Genomic DNA, 21,668 nt, shown 5'->3' on the forward strand with positions numbered 1-21,668 from the left:
TTCAGAGCCAGTGACAAAGGCTGACTCTCTGTTCCCTCAGACTTAGTGGATACAGTGTTTGAGTCCAGCTGTTTTTCAATTTGCCCCTGCAAGGAAGGGTGTGGAAGCACATTAGAGTGCAGGCTGTGAAGATGGTAAACTGCGAGAAGAATCCTGGTAGAAAAGTTCTCACGATGAGAAGGGTCCATAACCCGGAGTTAGAGAAAACTGAGCGTGGTGGATATGTGTGTGTGTGTGTGTGTGTGTGTGTGCGCGCATACAGGTACGTATGCACGTGTATATCTAAGAGATAATTGTCCTTTTTAGATGGAAGACACCCCAGGCCACGTTAAAGCACGGTCACACATTCTGTAGTGTTGCTTGGAAAGGACTTGTGCTTCCCTCCTCCATCCCTTCAGACCAGCAGCCTACTGGGGTAGGCTTCCCTACTCTGGGGTCAGGGTCTGTATTGCCTAAGGGTACAGACCAATGACCCCAGTTCAGCCACTTATAGGCCGTGTGCCTTTGGAAAGGTTATTAATACTGAGACTGTTTCCTTATCTGTAAAATGGACATGCCCGTATTTATTGCAGAGGGTCGTTATGAGGATTAATGAGGTGTTTTATATTGAGGACTCAGCATGATTCCTGGCATGTAGTATGCATTCCATGATGATGTTTGCTAGTATGACTGAGTATGGAAAAGCTGGTTGATGCAGAATATCAGCTCCATAGCCAGGAATAATCGGAAGCCTAGACGTCCCTTCCCTGATGGATTATGCTACCGGCATGGTTTGCTGGTGGTTCTGGGAGGCCCTTTCATTCATGAGTAGGTGGATATGTAACACAGCGATCACTTTTAAATTCATGGACACAGCATTTCTTACGATGTACTAATAGCAAAGCCTTATGGTTCATTAACTCTTGTAAGACACGATCTCTCTTTTGCTCATGGAAACTGCTCTTCGTGATCATGTATTAAGTGACATCCTAAAAGACTCTGTGAACATGCAAATTACTGGCTGTGCCCAGGGTTTTAGTAAGAAGGCAGAATGTCAGCCCTGTGGTGAGGCTGGTGACATGACCGGCTACTTCATGATGATTTGGGGGCTGAGAAGGGAGTAACAAGGAAGTCAGATGATTTTCTGGAAGCCAACTTTGGTTCCTGTAAGCATCGGGTGGGGAGGCAGGTGGTCCAGGGGCCACCCCAACTTCACAGAGGGGAAATCTGTTAGACATGTGATAGAACTATTCAAAATGCAAGAACTCATGTATGTGAATTGTCCAACAAAGAGTCTGTTTTGTCCCTTTGGGGCAATGTAAACATTTCAGTTTTTTAAGGCAAAATTGCAAAAACCTAGGAGTGTTTTTGCTATAACTCAGATAAATGCTGGTGCAGTGACTGCAGGTCGTTTTCCCTTCCACCAGCCTGGTGCTCTGCCCTATGTACCTGTTTAGGTTGACATTTACACAGCTTCGCATCATTTAGTTCAAGGATGATTGTGTCCTTTTATGTCTCTGATATTTAGTCCGGTTTCTTATCTGGTCCTGTTATTTTGGGGTAGAGCATAAGATCAAATATGATTAAGCAGAAGTCTCTTTCTCCAGCAGCTTGTGTGCACTTGTTTCTTTCCCAGTCTTTGTCCTTCTCTCTCACCTGGTTCAGAATTCCTGGAAAGGGTTGGACAGTAGTCATGTGTGTTTCCAGGCTTAGGAGAGAAAACCCCTAAAATGTGAAATGTCAGTTCAGGACCGTGGTCAGCAGTACACAAACATTCAAGTCACATTTAAATGTATAGAACTTGTGTGAAATTTCTGGTTGCTTCTCCAACTTCTCTTAATGAAAAGCATTCACTGCTTATTTAATGATTTGAATTCATAACTAGGCAGATGTGTCTGTGCGACAGCTTATAAATTTGTACCCTAGGCCTGTACTCTTTTGCTAGCCCATCAATTCTTCTCTTAGACACAGTCCATATATTTTTGATTATGGTGCTTACTTCCACTGAACCTTTCAGTCCAAATGCTTTGTATTGATATTGGGGGCAGGGGGAGGTGGAGGTGGAGGGGAGGATGGAAATACTGACAAATTGGCTTTCTTTTTTTTTTGGCTTTCTTTTCTTAACTAATTTCATAGGCTATGGTGTGGAAAACGAAAATTTAATTTTAACTTTCTTGACTTTGTATTTTTGAGGTGTTTTCAGTGGCCAACAAGCTCACAGGTGCACCCAGTTTAGTGTGGGTAGCTGAATATACAGTCACAAACTCACATCAGGTGTGTGTCTTTTGGCCTCTGCCTTAGAACTTGGTCAGCTACTTTTTGAATAAGCTGAGAAGTTAGGTATGTAGTTCCCTCCTGGTTGATGATTTTGTGCCTTTCCAAGTTTGTTTTAAAAATAATATCATCATATCTTGGGGTTCTGGTGTTAATGTGTGTCATAACTGGCATTTCTTTATGCAGAGATGGATGTACCTTCTGCAGTACAGGAAGGGTCCCAGAGCCTCACCAGTGGTAGGGGAATAAAGTAAAATCGGGTTAAAATTGGTGGTTAAAATGTTATGTCCCTGTACACTGTCCTTGAGACTTATATTCTCAGAAATTACAAATTTAAAATTGCTTCTTAGGGCAATCATTGCTAGGTAAACTGCATTAAGGTATTGATATAGAATGCAGTTGTGATGAAATCCATTTTGTGTATAAAGGTTAAGTGATTATTTTCACAAAGAGGTTCTTTATGAATAAATTGATTCCATAGGAATGGAATCTAGCTCCTATACACTCAAACTCACAGAATTTGCTTTGTCACTACTTTAGTTTTAGCTGGAGTGCTTAATTGAAAGCACCTGAGGCTTAATTGAATCATCATCAGCCCAGGGCAGCTCTGAGGCTACTCACTTAGATGCAGCCAAGAAGAGATGGGGAGAGATGCTCCAGAGAAAAGGGCAGTCCCAAATGTTTGTTTGGAGAGAAAGGACCATCAGAAAGTTTTACTTAAGGAGAACTTCAGACTCATCTCAAATGAGTAGAGTACAAATCAGAAAGACCCAAGAAAATGCTGACCTTCCTGTTCTTGTGGCTCTTATGAGACTAGTAAGTTGAATTGCCAGGTTAAGCCAGTGTAGCCTTAGTTTAAACACTGAGCAAGCATGTGTGAGCACGAGAGAGCGAAGGAGAACGAGAGAAAAACTGCTTGTCAAGTAAGGAAAGACTATCTTCTCTTTCCCCTACGTTTTGGTACTTTATTTATGTGTTGTTGAAATCTTACCTTTGTAAATTTTACTTCATGTACCACTTTATTTCTTTGGGATTTCTTGTTTTTTTGTTCTATAGACACTGTTTCCCTAATAAGCTACCGCAGTTCACTGTTGTTTGGGAAGAGGAGGATGGTCCAAAATGTGCCTCTGAGACCTTTCAGGAATCGCTTTAATCCGTGGTGATGGTGGGTCCTAGCCCTGATGCAGCATCTCTTAGGAGGACGAGATAACATGGGCATTCTCACTGTGAAGTCTCTTGGTTTTCTTTATTATAATGTCAGTATCACTTTGACTTTTCAAGACTTCTGCTTTTGAAATTAAAACATTTCTACCTGGAAAAAGCTGAGGGCAACGGTTTTAAAATTATAGAATAAGACCTGTTGGGAAGAGTTAGACTGATAGAGTAGCAATGTGACAGTTGTGTAACCTGCTACAATCATACTGTTTTAAATTTTTAAAAAATTATTTCTGAGTCATCACTTTCTGTGTGTTAGGTTGCCTGTCATTCTGTGTTCTAAATCATTCCTGTTTCTTTGATCCCCTTTTTATATATAGCTTGGTCATCAGAATTTTAAAAAGAACATCACAGATCACTTTGGTTGGAAGAGTGTAGTAAAACCTTTGTTAAACAGAATGTTTAGGGGAGAGACTTTCTTTTGGTTGGTTACTCAGTTTTATGATTCACTGAAAATTAACTTGAAAGCTCTTTTGTTCTCACTTTGTTGTTTACCTTTTTTTCTTATAATTTCGAGGTGTGGTTTTCCTGCCTTATTTTGTGCTGAACAAGCTAGCTTTTTTTTTTTTTTTTTTAATTATTGGACATATTGTAATGCTTTAGGGCTCTCACTTTGGGTATCAATCACCTTCAAAAACTATTGAAGATGGAAAAGTGCATAAGAAGTATAAAATTGCATGTGCTATTAACAAATAGATAGTCTTTATTTCTTTAACTTTAAAGTTGAAGTTAGCAAAGTACTTTTTTTCTGAGGGTTGTGCTGCATTATCTTTGTTCCTGGGTTATGCCAGATCTTTTATATATTGTTAAAATTTGTACAGTACTTAGCAGTTTGCACAGGATTTCCTGATACTATTTCAACTGTTCTCTCATTCTCATTTTGTACACGCTTCTTTTTGTAGTATAGTTAATAGTTTCTCTCTCCTCCACCCCACTAGATTGTATAATGTTGGGAGGGTCACTTAGCCACAGTATGGTAGTGTGGGCCAATTGAATTACCAATTAAGCTTAAAAAGACTTTTGTAAAAGTTGAGTAAATGCATGTAAAACACTCAGAATGGTGTCTTGACACAAATATGCCTCAATGGCAATTTGGGGCAATACTTATTATTATCCACTATATGTCCTGTCCATTTGGCATTAAGAGTTTGAGCTAAGCATCTGCAGAACTTTTAACGTCAGGGGGAAGATTTAACTAGTGGCCTAAAACCCAGGATCATAGGTTTAATGGTCTGAGTGGGTTTCTACAAATGAAGTTTTGACTATAAACCAATTCTTATTTTTCTGTTAGCGTTGGGAAACCATATTCTGTTAGGTCGTTCACTACCATCACACTTGTAGCTCTAAGCCATTTTTGGCCACATGTTTAAAGGAATTATTTTAATTGCTGATGAAATATTGACAACTATCCTTAAAATTTTAACAGTGATCCTGGGCTGTATTCATTAGTGCTCAGGATAAACTGCTGTCAATGGAAATGTCAGGAATTCTGGCAACTTTGTCAGGGCTGGATAAATGGTGATGTAGGAGTTGGGAGTTGAACTGTGCCTTGGCTCCTGGCTGGGCAAGGAATTAGCCTCCACGGTCTTCCTGTGTGATGAAAGGCGGTCCTTTCCAGCTCCAGTTTTTTGTTTCCTCTTTCTATAGAGACATTGATTTAAAAATTTAAAGTTGTCATCAGTATATAATTTGTTACAGAACTGTCATTCGCATTTGTCTTTTGATGAATTTGAGTTTGTGAATAGGCACATGCTTAAACGTACAGAAGAAATAGAGTTTACATGTATGTTCTGCTTTTGTTCATCTTTTAAAATTATTTCGTATGTTTCTGTCAGTCATCATGAATACACGTTGAGTGTGCTCTTACCTCCCAAACCTGCAAAGGAGTTGAACTCTGGATAACAAGGTCACTTTTGCATTTTTCTTGATGCAGTAAGCACACTGTTGTGTGCACCAGAAATTACTGTTGTAGGTGAAATGATAAAAGATGGTCTTTTGGTGCCAGCTCTCAGAGACTGACTGCAGAGTGGGATCTCTTTCCCTGAGAGCATCTGCAGATCCTTAGATCAGTAGCAGAATTTGCTTATTCACAATAGCCTCCAAAGAGCAACTTGGGTTTGGAATTTGCTTGCTGCCTGGAATTACTCTGGGCCACATGTCCTGTCACAAGTCTGTCATTCCTATGTTCTAGACCAGAAACCTTTTGATTTTTAAAAATCATTCTTTCATTTAAAAGATGCTACCCTAGGCAGCTAGGGCCCTCCTGTACTGTTCTGGATCTTAGTCACCCAGCCCTTGTAGTGGACTAAAGTTTGTTTGCAAAGTTAAATCAGAATCTATCAGGAGAAATTACTTTTTACCAGTGTGGTGATTTTTTTTTTTTTTTTTTAAACTGGGGGCTGGCAGCTCCAGCCTAAGCTGTTAGCCTAAGCTTTTGGGATTGTTTTATAAGTTCGTCTGAAAGTCAGTTGTTTGCAGAGTGTGAAGTCCCATAGAGACGTTTTAAATGGTGATTTGGTTTCCAGATCAGCCTACAAAAGACTGATTGACCCCTAGAATGGAATGTAAAGTCCGAGAAATGGGATAATAATGCTAGAAATGGTGAAGGAAGTAGAATTTTGGATTTGAAAGGTCAAAGGCTGCTTAGCATCCTGTTTAATCTAGAGAGATAAGTATACCTTGTCCAGAGCAGGTACCTGAGCCCAGGCCTTCTTATCTATATCTGTTCCTGCCAGCTGGAGCAGTGTCACCTCTAGCTTTCTGTCTCTAACATGAAGTTCTTTTTGGGGGTACTGAGGGGCAGTATAACGTCTTCTTGAGGTGGATGACTGTGACACAAGTAAACCTTGGCTGTTCTCAACATCTGAACACCTGAATGAGCAGGGCCCTGCCCTCCCAGGTGTTCTGAGTTAGTGAACAGGTGAGCTGGGGGAGCCTCCACTCCATCCACATGGTGGCTCTGGGTATCCTCTGGAGGTGTGGCAATGACCTTTCTTTGTCTTTAGGGCACCTACATGGGTGCCCAAGACGCCTTCACATATTGGGGCAAATTATTTTAACCCAAAACATTGTCTCCTGCCACTTTTCAGTTCAGTTCTAATGGAGGAAACCTGCAAAGACTCAGAATTTAAGGTAGAAGGTAGGAGATACCACCTTACACCTGTTAGAATGGCTGTTATCAGAAACACAACAAGTATGGGCAAAGGTGTGGAAAAAAATGAACCCTTGTGCACTGTTGGTGGGAATGTAAATTGGTGCAGCCACTATGGAAAACAGTATGGAGGGTCTTCAAAAAATAGAACTACTATATGATCCAGCAATTCCACTTCTGTGTATTTATCCAAAGAAAATGAAAACACTAAGTCATATATGCACACCCATGTTCACTGCAGCATTTTACAATAGCCAAGATATGGAAACAAGTGTCCATCGATGGATGAATGGATGAAGATGTGGAGTGTGTGTGTTCTGTAGATACATAATGGAATGTTACTCAGCCATAAGAAATGAAATACTGCCATTTGTGACAACATGGATGGATCCCTAGGGCGTTATGCTAGGTTAAATAAGTCAGAGAAGGACAAATACTTGATGATCTCACTTATATGTGTAATCTTAAAAAAAAACCCAAACTCGTAGACAGAATAGATTGGTGGTTGCCAGTGGTGGGAGGGGTGCGGGGCTATGGGCAAAATGGGTGAAGGGGGTCAAAAGGTACAAACTTCCAGTTATAAAATAAGTTCTGGGGATGTAATGTACAGCCTGGTGACTCTAGTTAATAGTACTCTATTGCATACTTGAAAGTTGCTAAGAGTAGGTATCAAGTTTTCATCACAAGAAAAAAATTAGTGACTATGATGACGGATAACTAGTTAACTAGACTTAACTGTGGTGATCATTTTCTAATATGTACAAATATTAATCATGTACAACTGAGACTAATATAATTATATTAATTATATCTCAATTTAAAAAAATGGTGGAAGGTGGTTACCTTTGAAAACCCATCAGAGTGCCTTTTAAATAAACCAAGTACTATTAAAAGAAGTAACTAGGGGTTAATTCTCCAAAACAATGTTTCCTTGTATAATAACATGTCTTTGCAGAACAAATGATTTTTTTTTTTAAATTAATTTATTTTTATTTTTGGCTGTGTTGGGTCTTCGTTTCTGTGTGAGGGCTTTCTCTAGTTGCGGCAAGCAGGGGCCACTCTTCATCGCGGTGCGCAGGCCTCTCACTGTCGCGGCCTCTCTTGTTGCGGAGCACAGGCTCCAGACGCGCAGGCTCAGTAGTTGTGGCTCACGGGCCCAGTTGCTCCGCGGCATGTGGGATCTTCCCAGACCAGGGCTCGAACCCGTGTCCCCTGCATTGGCAGGCAGATTCTCAACCGCTGCGCCACCAGGGAAGCCCACAAATGATGTTTTAATTTGCATAGTCTGTCTCTTTCTCACTAGCAGACATTAAATTCTCCCATGCTTGTTCTTTTAGTTTAACTCTGATGAGAGGAATGATAGATCCTGTAGATGAGGCTGTAAATAATTGCCACATATCCTTGTTCCATTGGGGCTTTACACTTAAATGTGTATTTTTAAGGCCTTTATTCCTGAACCTGAATCCAGAGTTGAGGAAGGGTGGCCGCATCACTGCAACTGGAGGATGGTTTTTCTTCACTGTGCTGTGAGCTGCTGTTTTTCTTTGTTCTCTATCCCCTATCTCTCTCCCCTTCCCTCCCCTCATGGGAGGGTTAAGGCTGAGTGGTGGAATTAGTGCCATTTCTTTTTAAAGAGATGGTGAAGGCCCCATCCAAATAGTTTATAGCTATGTTCCAGCGACAAGGATGATTTCATCGGAGCCTCTCTAAATGTCCCTTTAGAGATCACTTGTGGTAATTAAAAGGAAAGTAAAACACAGATTTTTGAAAAATGATAAATATAGGTTTGCCAAGTGATTTCATGGTGCTAGATGGAAGCCCTGCTGAGAAGCATCACGGGCTCTCACTTCGTACTCCTCAGAAACCTGTAATCAGGTGGGCACTGTTGTGAAATTGTTCAGATCCCATTACCTGCAGTTTTTAGAAATTTATTTTGACACTTAAGGACATCTAAGGATGTAAATTTAATTACTGCTGCTGCTTTCTCTGTGGGCTTGAATGAAAAGTGGCAGATTATGTAACAAAATTGCCATTAATTAAGGTAGAGTTTTTTTTAAAGTTAAGTTTCATGGTTGTTCAAAATTTTGTTTCTAAACTTGCAATATGGATGGATGACTTTTACAGCATTATCAAAAAGTCATGGGCAATCACACTCATTTGACTTTTGGAGGGGGGTAGCTTTCAGTTTGGTGTGGTTAAAACTGCTGCTCACTTAGTATATTCTAGAAAACTAGGTTTTGAATACAGTAGGTTTTGTGTGTGGGGGCTCCTTTAAATCTGAACTTGCAGTGGAGCTATATATCTGGTATTATTAAAGTCCAGGGTGGCAAGGGAGCTGAGCCAAGTCCACTTCTTCTTGGGTCTCTCTCTTTTTTTTTCTTGCAGTGTCTCTCTTTCTTCCCCTTGCCTGTTGGCCTGCACTTGTGAAGGGCAGAGAAGGAGGACATGTTAGAGGACTGGATGGGTGGATGTAGGTCCTAGAAAGTAAGGGTGTTATGTCAGCATGCTGTTGCAACAGTAGGTGCTGGTGAAGATGCCCTTGTTGGAAGTGAGGTGCAAGACTCCTCCCTGGTACACAGGCTGCCACGAACCCTTCCTGTTGTGGGGTAGAGCTGGTGTGAAAGTGCACGTTTTTCTTGGTTGAATCAAGAGGTATTTATTGAGCCTTGCTGCTCATGAAGATCTGTAGGAGTTGGCGGTAGGAGGGACGGGAGATGTAAAAGCACTAAGAAATCTGGTCAGCGCCTAAAGCAACAGACAGTCGGGTTAGGAGACCCAGTGCACACAGAGTGAGTTGACCTGGATATGCACAGTGCACATTTCAACAAGTGAAAATGTGATTCAGGCTGAAGGTGGGAGTGAGGGGGGAACCCACTACAGAATCCTCAACCTGATGGGATTTATCTGGGAGTGGGTTTTCCTAGTTCCTTGAAGATGTAAGCATTGGAAAGCAAAAGCGCTTGTAACTAGATTAAATGTTTTGCCCCATCAGGTATGTTCATTAGATATGTTGTAGTCGTAGGAAAGTCTTTTTTTCTCTTTAAAAGTAGTAATATTTAGAAGGAATAGTAATTGGCAGTTGACTTTTTTCCATTTGTTTATGGTTTACTCTCTGCATAATTTAAACTTACTAGTAAAAATATATGACTAGGATTGTAGTATTTTTCTCTAATACCAGCTTATTTATGGCTTCATAACTTCCTAATCAAGAGTACTTTTTTTAAGCTTAATATTTCCCTACATAACTAAGCAATGTTTTCACCTAATACTTTTTTAAATAACTGTTTTAACAAACTTGTTTGTTGTGTGGGCAGAGTTGAGGGGGAAAGCATGATTGGTGAGAATTTACCAGGTAAGCCGTTATTGGTGCTATCTCTTGAAGATAGCACTTGCTTTTCTTGCTTTGGGGTATCTTTTGGTTCCTCGTTAGATGAAATCTGTCAAGTTTTGAGCAATGATTTTTTTGGCCCAGCTGGAATTTCAAACACTCTTTCAGTCTTCCCCTTCTCCTCAAGTGTGCTTGAAAAAATCGAAGGAGAAGCTCTCACCCTCTGGGTCTTTGGCAGGAACCATGGCTCCATCAGAGCAGAGCTGCCTACACAGTGGAGGACTTGCCCTGTGGCCATGGCAGCCCCTGCCCCGGCAGCTTTCCGAGACCTCTGAGCCATGTGGACTTGCTTGATGTCCTCAGCATCCGCAGACCAATTGGTCTTACGAGGCAGCGCCTGTGATTTTTATAAAAGGTACTCTCTCCAGGCCTCAAACCTGTCAGGATAGCTGGTTCCCAGTGCTTGCAGGTGGGGAGGGAGGTGAACCTACTGAGGGTAAAACTGACTTTCTGAAAAACCCTTGGGACTGTGTCTGTCTCCTTCAGGATCTGCAGGCATGGGGAGAGCTCCTTCACCTAAGAGTTAGTGATTACCAGTCATGGGCTCCTGGTGGGGGTCATGTGTGATATGGGACTGCTGGCAAAAGCGGTACAAAACTACAAAGCAAGGCAGCTGGGGGTCTGGAGAGAATGAGTTTATAGCGGGAGTGGGGAAAACTCAGAGGAGATGGTGTTACTTACAGTGACCAAGCCAAGGTGGGCAGTTAGGGCAGTTCTGCTCTTAGAATTAACATTAAGCTCCCAAGTGAACCGACTTTTAGCCCTAACCCCTCTTCCCTGGCCCAGCACATTTTACCTTCACTCTTCCCTCGGAAAAATAACGAAGAAAGCCGTCTGTGAGCCCCATGTGTGTGCCCGGCTAGTTCCATGACTTGTTCAAAGATTCTCTGTCCCAGTTATTTTTATTCTAACCACAGTTTGTACTCTGGATTTTTTTTTTGTTTGAAATTTACACTTACAACTATGCTATTAATCTTAACTCTGAAAACTAAATATTCACTCTTCACCCAGAGCTTGCAGAACTGGTTAATGCATGAAATGATTGAGAGGGTAGCAGCTATTCCGGGAAGCCTTGAGTCGTCTGGCCTGTGAAGTCAGGGAGTTGGTTTACCCTTATTGAAAGGCATTTGGGGTCTCTAGATTTCTTTCCCTCTTGAGGAGGGCAGTGAGATCCCAATCTTAAGCTTTGAAACATCTCCTTGGAGGTTTTCCATGTTGCAGAATGGAAGACCATTCAAGGGACCCCAACTTTCCCATTCTTTGGAGAGTGAGTTCCTCCTGTTCTTTGAGCTGTCTTTTGTGCCGAAAAGACATGGTACCTTGCGCACCTCCCAGCGTGAAGGGGCTGCTGGGACAGTGGTTTGGGGAGAGGGGAACCTCATGGTCCACAGATAGGGAGAGCACCGGGGACCCGTCCTGGTGGGAGGTGGTGGTGGTGCTTCTACTGGGGATGTGCATATCTGCAGCTAAAGACACGGTGTCCTTTGTGACGCTCTGTTTGAGGGGAACACACATGGCGGAGAAATCTTTTTTTTTTTTAAGCTTTTAAATCTGTGTCTTGCTCTTTGCTTTTTCTCTTCTCTGACATTTTAAGTAGAAACTGGAACGGCGGTAAGTCATTGCCTTGGGGATACTTGCCTGGCAGAAAATGGAAGCAGTTTGAAGAACAGGTTCTTCTCAGTCTACAGCTAAGAAATAGAGAACACTGTGTGTCCCGGGCTGGAGGTGTGGTGTCCCTGTGAGGGCAGGGAGAGAGAAAGCAGATTGCCTGGACTGGGGAGGCGGTCAGGGTTGGTTGGCCCTGGGATACAGGGGTTAGGATTCATGATCCTCTTGTGGCAGCATGAAGTAAGGGCCCTGGGAAGGCTAGAACTTAGACACCTGAGCTTCCTGCCTTGGCAAAGATTCTGGGGCACCTGTGGGCATGGTAGCACAGACGTGCTGGATTTCTGGGGCCCTTGGGTGCTGGCTGACCATGAGCAGCAAGCATGGTAGGCTTCCCTTGGTGTCACATCACAGGAACAACTCTGAAGGATCAGTTTCTTATCATGGGCCTTGGAATCAGAATTAATTGGACTCCACGAGAAGGGTGGGTTTTTTTGTTTGGTACACCTAACTTTGTGAATTGAGGTTTCACACCTGCTGTACCCATGATCCAAACATGGGTTCCTGAAAATGCCTGGATGAAATGCTACAACCCCATATACTTAAAAGCTTGGTCCTGCCCTTCTGTGTGATGTTTACTAAAAGAATGTGGTGATCTGGACAGATCCGAGGAAGGCACCGAGAGCTCCCTTCATCCCTCCCCTTTGCCCGCCCAGCACGAGTGGGTTCTGGCCCTGGGTGTCAGCCAGGGGCCTGCACTGTCCTCATCGCGTTTGGATGTCTTCTCCCCTCGCCACACTGCAAGCTCCACGAGAGCAGAGAGCCGTCTTACTCATCTTCGTGGCCACAGCGGCTGCCTCCCCGTGTTCAGTAAATCTTTGAGTAAATAAATGCACGGAGGAAACTTTGCTCTGCAGCTTAAGGGAAGCTCTGACTGAAACAAGCGCTGACCCTGAAAGACCGATCCGAGAACTCCGGGGTAGAGTCCCCTCGCTTCACCTCAAGGATTGTGGGCGGGAGCGGAGCATCCGTTTTTCACCTTTATTCCTTGTCCCCTTGTCTAAGGGAGCAATTCAGAGTGGGGTTCAAAGAAGATTTTATTTTAAAAACATTTTTAGTAGTATATGTTCAGGTTCTAAGTACGAATCAGTTTCTAGAAGGCTGGCACTGCTGGCTGGCCACGTGTCACCAGTTAGGCAGAACTACCTGGAATGAGACCAGTTCAGCCTGGCTGGACGTCCGAGTGGATAGCTCAGGGCTCCTGGTCCTCTTCCTGTAACTCCTGAGAGTGCGGGTCAAGGAGTGGGTGAAGCCCAAGGCCGGCCTCCTGGGAGGCGAGGGGCCTCTGTTCTGGACTGACAAGTTCCGTGAAGCCCCGGGGAAGCCAGGGTTCTGCTTTCTCAAGCTCCCAGGATGAGCAGCTGGCAGGGGCCTCTGTGTGAGTGGGCGTGGGTGCTCCATCCTCCCAAAGGGCAAACATTTAAAAGTGTTTGGGAAAGCGAATTCTAGAAAGAAGTCCAAGACTTCCCCATGTAAATAGTTGGTAAGTCCTGCTCCTTTCTTTCCTTTTACGAATTAATTTCCCTGACAGCCTTGCTGGCGGCTCTTTGCCACAATTGGTGGCTGAATTGCAAAGCTCTATTTTCTGTGTAATACCGTGCTATAAAAACATATAAAGCCAGGGAAAAAATGGTTGCAACCGAAGTGGCTGAACCTTGAAAACAGACACCTGTGCATTCACATCTGGATTGAAAGGAGACCATTGGATCTGTCATTAATGATTTAATGGACTGAATTTCTTTCTAAAATGTAAAAGAAAACACTGAAGTTGAGTATGAGGCACTTAAGTTACCTTCAAGTACAAGCAGAAGCGGTATCAATAACATATTTGGGTTTTCTGATGCTGCTTATTAGAATTGACTGTGGCTTCCTAGCTTTTGAAAGTGTTAACACAAAGCATTGCTGCATAGGCCTTTTTGAAGGCCTACTGTGTGCTAGGCACTTTACTCGTGCTTACATGCATTATATTTTTTAATCCTCCTTGTGATCTTACAGGGAAGGTGGGAATATCTCCATTTCTCAGTTAAGGAAAGTGAAGCTCACAGAACTTAAATAACTTGCTCACGGATTTTGTGTAAAATCCAGTGCTTTTCCCACAGTGGGTCAGTAGAAGCAGAGAGGAGCTGATTTTTTAAAAGTTGTTCGTGAACAGATTGACCAATTTTTTGTAACAGTTGCTTTAAAATAAAAAAAAAATAGTAAAAAATATGTGGAGCAGAATTACTGAACCTGGTCTGAATTCCTGGCTCACAAATTTGTGAAGGAAGATGAAACAGTGATTGTTTTAAGCCACTAAGTTTTGGGATAGAATGTAACACATGATAGATAACCGGCTCCCATGGCCTGATTCTTTGTTTCTCTTGCTGAAGCTGTTTACTCTTCCCATAATAAGCCCTCTCCCCGCAAAGTACCACCTTGAGGAGAGCTTATTGTAGAAGCACAAATGTGGAAGGGCCAATGACGATTAAGAAAATAAATCGCCAAAGCAAACTAATAAGGGGGGACAGACAATGCCTGGGAAAGCTAGGAGCACAGTAAACGCAATATTTAGCCTGTCCTTCCGGCAGCCAGGGTTGAATAGGTTGGTACAGCAGTGTTTTTGGTTTCAGCTTTGACCGTATTCAAAGTCCCTTTGGAGCTTTGACACGCCAGGTTCCAACTGGGAGATCGTGACTCTGCCTGCCCGTCTAGTAAAGGCTGCCAGGTGGTTCTGTGAGTGGCCAGGGGTGTAGAAGCATTGGCCTGGCTCCCGCTGGCTTGTGGAGAAAGTTCATGTTTACTGTGGGTGCCATTTACCCAGCGCCTCTATGAACAGGAGCCGTACTGGTTACTCTCCACACATCCTTTCAGTCCTCACCGCAGGCCCACTAGGTAGAGGGGAGAATCCCCATTTTACAGGTGAGGAAACAGGCGTGTCAGAGAACTCAAGTCATGGGTACCCGGTCTTCTAGTTAGTGACAGGGATAGGATTGGAGCTCATCTCTTTGCCTTTCAACTGTCTAAGTTTTTACACTCAGATTTTTCCTGACCTTCAGTGTTGACCTGAGGGCTTTATGGAAAGGACACGGACCTGTGTCCTCAAGAGTAGCAAAGGATTTTGCATACTTGGCTGTACTTACTGCATTGTTGATGAGTATTTTGTAACCTGCAGAAGACTTGAAGGTTGTGTGTGTGTGTGTGTGTGTGTGTTTGAAGGCATAACTCCTTGCAAATTTATATCCTCACCACAACCTAACTTTTGGACAAAGTTAATGTCTCATTACATAACTAAACACTTTTTTCTGTATTGAGGAACAACAAACATGCTAGTTTAAAAGTCCTCACATTAACTGGATGCAACTTTGGATGTTTACCCTGATCATCTTTGAGTGGATCCTCAGATAGCAAGGCAGCTATTAAAAAGTGTCGTTCCGGGCTTCCTTGGTGGCGCAGTGGTTGAGAATCTGCCTGCTAATGCAGGGGACACGGGTTCGAGCCCTGGTCTGGGAAGATCCCACATGCCGCGGAGCAACTAGGCCCGTGAGCCACAATTACTGAGCCTGCGCGTCTGGAGCCTGTGCTCCGCAACAAGAGAGGCCGCGATGGTGAGAGGCCCGCGCACCGCGATGAAGAGTGGCCCCCGCTTGCCGCGACTGGGGAGAGCCCTAGCACAGAAACGAAGACCCAACATAGCAATCAATCAACTAATCAATAAAAAAAAAAAAAAAAAAGTGTCGTTCCTGTTATGAGTATCGTGCTTTTCATTTCCTTTAGTAGTCTGAGGATTGCTAGTACACATTTTTACAAAAAGAGAAAGTTTTTAATTTTTTTTTCTGACTTAATTTTGCTGAACTAATGGATATCTGAGAATGTGAGGGGAGAGGAAATGCAGAAGGAAGCCTACCTCTCTCCCTTTCTAGGGTGCCAGTGTCTGTCTGTGGTCGTTAAGCCAGCAAAAGGAGGTTGTCCAACTGAAGTACCATTTATGAATACAGTATTCTTTTCATGGCAACATTCTACGTGCCAGCCTGTCACCCCAGGTCAGGCCTGTAACCCACGTGGAGTATGATGTGGATGGTGAAAACAGTGGCAGAGAGGAGACTAACCCTCGTCTAATAGATTTTGGTCATCATTTGTTTTGATCCTCAAATAGAAGTATGGCCATTATGCGAGAATTACTTCTACTGGAGTAGCTAGAGAAGATGGTTTACACTTGGGTTGTGGGGTTTCTGTCCTGAACTTCGGATCCCTGAACACAGTGAGGGCTCGCTGGATGCCGAGTTATGGCCGCGACACCTGCAAGGCAGCAACTTGGCGGGGGAGAGCCTGAGGGTGTATGTATTTCACTCACTCGGAGCTGTCAGGTCTTATCAACCTTTTGTAAGAATATTTTTTTCTCCCTGAAAACTCGTAAAAATTCATGTTGCAATATCAATGCCCACAAGATCCTGTAAAATTTTGTTGAGCTGCTTATGCCCCTTTTTCCTAACAGATACATCATTTTCCTCATACACACAGATACAGATGTGTGCTTGTGAATCTGTATGGGAGGCCCGTGTATATGCCAAAATGGGTTTTCTGAGGGAAATAAACTAATTTTCCCCACACTGGTTCAATATGACTAAGATATCTTCATGCATATTCTTAAAAGACTCCATTCTGATGACTATTTTAAATTTCATTAACCTTGCATATATTTTACCAGATACGTTTTCAGCATATCTATTTATTTTATTACCATGATGATGCTTTGCTTTCTTGTGTATCTGGAAAGAAAATTAGTGGATTTAATTTTTTTTTATGATAAACGTTTTTAGCGAGGTCACCTTTTGTGTTGGAAACAACAGATTTGTAAATCCTTACCGGCACTGTGTATATTCTTGTGCCCTTAAAAAGAAAGTATAATGTTAGCCTAATACATTATACCAGAATTATGATATTTTAAATATAGGTCTTTAAATTGAGATTGAGGTCACTTTTCCTTTTGATAAAGTGAGGAAAGGGAGGTAATATTTAAAACTGACTGTTACCCAGTAATGATAGTGCATCGTTTCCAAAGTATTCTCTAGGGAAAATCATATTTCATTACGCTTGACTATGTAAGATGAAACCTTGATACAGGATAAAAGGGATAGCTTGTCCTTTTCTCCAGCACTTTTATTAGCAAGTGATGGTACTGTATGGTGTATATGTGTATCTGTGAGTGGGAAGGTACATGGAGCTACAGGACTGCCCTTTTCCACCTTAAAACCATATGGAATTATGCCTGTAACTATGTTTTAAGCGTTCAGTACAATTTTGAATTTTGTATAAAGTTATGTGGGACTTACTGTTTATTATAAATATAGAAGCTACTGTGTGAAATTAGAATGGGCAGATCATCTGTGATATTGTTACAGCAGTCAACCTTGATGGACTTTAGAAAAAATAAAACGTGGCCTTTTGTAAAACAAAACAATATGTAGCATTTCTGGTGTAGAGAAGAATTGAGCTCTGTGGGCAGTAGTCTCATTTATGGAATGTTAATTATTTATAATTGTGACTGAACATTTTTATGAGTTTTATAATAGAATATTTGCTAATACTTAATTTTTTCCCTGCCTCTCTGTCCATCCTTTTCTCCCACTTCACATGAGGACAATTCTGGTTTTATAGGTCCCGATATTATTTTTTCCTTATATCTCACCAGAAGTGTTAATTCATTTTGTTAGAATGGTATTGATCTCAAAAGTGGAGGATTATGACTCCAGTTGGGGCTTCATCAGTCTGAGCAGGTGCATTCTAAGTAAGAGAGATACTGTTTTAATGCAAATGTCCCCCCTGATTCAGAGGAAGGGAGATGTGGATAGGAATTGACACAGTGGTTAAGCCGGAATTGTTTCTAAATAGATTGTTTTTATTTTTTTTTTCCTGAATTCTCTGGGCACCAGCAACAGTGTCTTGTTAATAAATGGAAGAGAAATATAGAGGAAGAGAAGTTGAGGGTGACCGTCTTAATTTTTTGCTCTGAGGGATCACAAATGCTTAAGGAAAATGAAGTTGGAGGATCACATAAATATGTGGGAGCCTCGGTGGTACATGCTCATTTGAGGGTAGAATTGGATTTGGGGACCCCAGATAAGAGGGGATGGTTGTATTAAAATGCCCTAAGCCCTACTGGGAGGCAACTTAACATGAGCCATGTTATGTATGAGGTTTTATAGTGAGGGTCCAGAATTTTACCTGTTCTTCCTTTGTCTTGAAGTGTGCTATTGTCTGAGAAGGAGTGAGAAAGAACTTGAGAAGTGTCTAAGAACCAGGGGGTGTGGAGTGAACCAGGGAGTGTGGAGTGAACCAGGGCTCTTCTGGGCCATGAACATTTTCATGTCAGGTATAATTCTACTTTGCATTTTCGTTAACTGTGGATTTTATGGAAACACAATGTTTTCACTGAAAAGGCATTAGCCATATTTCCCTCCTTGGGTGGTGGTTACATGAGTGTTTATAATTTATTACACTGTACTTTTAGGTATTCTGTGCATTTAAAAATAGTTTATGGGAAAGTCATCAGTGTATCTTTTATATTTTCCAGCTCAACCATATGACTGCATTATTCATTCCTCCCTCTACTTAACACACATTTATTGAGCACCTACTATGCACCAGGGCCTGTTAGTGGCTCTGGGAATACAGTAATGAACAAAACAAGTGAAAGTGCCTGATCTCATTATTTAGAGAGGGACAGACAATACGTTAAGCAATGTGTTAGAATGGGGTGTGGGCAACCTTTTTCTGTAAGGGGCCAGATAGTAAACATTTTAGGCTTTGTGGGCCAGGGAGCTTCTGTCCCATCTACTCAACTCTGCCCTTGGAGTGTGAAAGCAGCCATAGACGGTATGTACATGAGTGGGTATGGCTCCGTTTCAACAAAATGTTACTTACAGAATCAGGTGGTGGGCTAGATTTGGCCTGCAGCCCGTAGTTTGCAGACCCCTATGTTAGGTGGCAGTATGTCCTAAGGAGAAAATAGAATGAAAGGGAATGTGGAGTATTGAGCTGTAGGGGCAAGGGATGCCGCAGTTTTTGACGGGTGGTCAGAGTAGACCTCACTGAGAAGGTGACTTATGTAAAAATTTGAATAAAATGGATTCAGCCCTGTGTATATGTGGGGAAAAGAATGATCCATACAGAGGGAACAGGACGTGCAAAGGTCCTGAGGCAGGACATAGGTGGACACTTCAAGGAATGGGACGAAGATCAGGGTGTTTGGAGCAGAGTGAGTGACGGGGAGATTGGTAGAAGTTGAGATCAGAGGCAAAGGCTGAGGATGAAGGATGAGGTCACATCATGTCACCTTGTAAGCCTTTTTTTTTATTTTTTAATTTGCAAGTCAGTTGGGTAGTCACTGGAGGAGTTTGAGTAGAAGGGTGAGAGGATCTAACTTTTAACAGGATCCCTGGCTTCTGTATAGATAATAGACTGTAGGGGAGCTGGGGTGGAAACCCAGAGAACCAACTAAGAGGTGATTGAGGTAATCGGGTCAGAGATGATGGTGCTTGGACAGACTCATGGTGGCGGAGGTGGTGAGAAGCAACCGCGTTCAGGATGTGCATTGGCCATAGACTCGACAGGAATTGTTCACCGTAGAAGTGGGGTACGAGGACTGGAGGAGTCAAAGGTGACTTAAAAGTGAACTGGGAGAGTGCGGTGCCACTTACTGAGTGGGGAAGATAGCAGGAGGACAGCCAACAGTCTCAACTACACAGAGCCCCTGGCCTGATAGAGCGTACAGCCTGAGATTCAAGGCAAATCTGTCACCTCCTGGATTTGTGTGTGCCTTGGTGGCCATGAGTGTCCAGGCTGAGGTCTGTTGTGTCCGTGCTGGCTGGGGTTTGTCGCAGACTTCAGCCTCTTGCTGTGGTTCATGTCTTGTGCTAGTACAGGTTCCCGAGATTTCTGAACTCTTAAGGGGCAGGTGAAGGTTCCACACACACATTCTTTGAGTGAATCCATTTTAATTCATGAAGTTATTGAAAGAAATCCCATTACCCAGTAGATCACCACATAGGCCCTCAAACACAAGGAGATATGTAGGCTGATATCTGGTGGCTACAAGAGCCAGGGTCTTAAATGAATCATCAGTTCTGCATACTATTGATGGTTCTCTGTGCCTCTTGGAGAAGGTGCAATACTCTCCTGCTCCATTGTTAATGTGCATATAAATAACACGTAGAATTCAGTGCCAAAAAGCAATTCAGGACAGTCATGTCTGTTTAGAGGGTTCTGTAATTTGTCTGCTAAAACACCTCTAGACTGTTTCTCAAATGCGCTGCCAAATTTATGACAGTTAAAGTTCAATAATGATTTGAAGACTCCAAGTGGTGGTTCTTGTTTCTAAGAAGACAGATGCTTTTGTCTTACCTTGATCTTATTAGGGAGTTGTATGTCAGTGCTTAAGATGCAATGCAAAGAAGGTATTAAATCCTTTGAAGTGGCAGGGGTTGAGATTTCTATTGGACATCCAAATGGAGATGTGAAGAAGGTAGTATAAATGAATCTGGGGGTGAGGAAAGACATCCAGGCTAGAGAGAGAGATCTGGGGAGTCATTGGTGGTAGATAAAGCTGTGGGACCAGTGGGATAACTGGGGGAGTTGGCATAGATAGAAGAGAACCAAATCCTGGGGTACTTGGAGCTTAGAGGTCAGGGAGGTGAGTGGCAATAAGCAAGGAGACTAGGAGGAATGGCCAAAGGGGAGATGTGAGAGGAAGACCAGTGGTGTCCTGGAAGCCGAGTAAAGATGATGTTTTGAGGAGAATGTGATTAACCATGTCGAATGCTGTTGAAAGAACAAGGAGGGCTGGACTGAGAAGTGAGTCTACCAGGGTACAAGACATCGGCGACCTTAGAGCAGTGTGGATAGAGTGGTGTGTTTATGAAGGAACTTTTTAGATCCGTGGCTGCAAATAATTAAGCGCAGTGTATACAGTTTGGGCAGCTGCGGCCTGTATTAATCATTGCCATTTTTCTTCTAACCATTTAACATTCATCATCATTAATATTTTAATAGTACTAGGTAAAGAAAAAACAACTCTCTATAGTAAAATTCTTTTACAAAACACTCACTGGTCTTTCTCAGTTAAGCTACGTGATTTTGGGGTCTTGCTTGTTGTCACTACAGTTTCACATCGTGTTCTTTCAGATTTGCTAAAAATGTGTACAGATTTATTAAATACCCTTTAACTCCTCTTGGGCACAATGCTATCAGTGCTTCCTTTTTTTTTTAGATCGCAGAACTATGAAACAAGGGACAAAGAGGGTTCTTGTCAGTAGATCAAAGGTATAAGGAAAATTATAGCCTGTCTATTTAGCCAAAATCACATGTTGATTATGTATAATTACTTCATCTAACATGGTCAGGTTGAATTTCTTCCTGTAGATCTTAGAGGAAATTTTTTTCTTGTGCTTAGAGGATAAAATTAATCAGAAAATTGGAGCAAAGGGAAAATTAAAGGTAGAGGGGAAAAAAAGAGGGTAGTGTACAAGAATGTATGAGAGCAGATCCTATGTAGTTGCTGGAAAAGGGCCAAAACTTGAGTCTGAATTTGATAGAATTATAGCAGTCTAGACCAAAAAAGAGACATGATTGTTACGTGATTCAGTGTTAGGAAGGCAAAAACAAACTGGTTACTCAGGCGAAAGAGAGCTTTTCTTGGTCTTGAGGTCTGAGAAATTTTCCCACAACACGGGGAATGGTGAACGATGAGTGTACAATGTCCTCAACAACATCCCCACAATAGATATTCCAGAGTTACCTAGAATTGCATCTTACATTGAGAGATAATGCTAGAAGCATGATTATATTAAGGATCCAAACAATGCTATTTTCTTTTTTTTAATTTTTATTTTATATTGGATTACAGTTGATTTACAGTGTTGTGTTAGTTTCAGGCGTACAGCAAAGTGATTCAGTTATATATATACATACATCTATTCTTTTTCAAATTGTTTTCCCATTTAGGTTGTTACAGAATATTGA

The 21,668-nt window shown here is 42.3% G+C and overlaps 1 protein-coding gene across 4 annotated transcripts in view; it reads left to right on the forward strand.

Annotated features, from left to right (window-relative positions):
* MAST4 (microtubule associated serine/threonine kinase family member 4) overlaps positions 1 to 21,668 on the forward strand; it is a 569,167-nt gene that overhangs the window by 11,306 nt on the left and 536,193 nt on the right. The gene's annotated exons all lie outside the window — the stretch shown is intronic.

The sequence above is a fragment of the Balaenoptera acutorostrata genome, chromosome 2, assembly GCF_949987535.1.
Source record: "Balaenoptera acutorostrata chromosome 2, mBalAcu1.1, whole genome shotgun sequence".
NCBI classification, from domain to species: Eukaryota; Metazoa; Chordata; class Mammalia; order Artiodactyla; family Balaenopteridae; genus Balaenoptera; species Balaenoptera acutorostrata.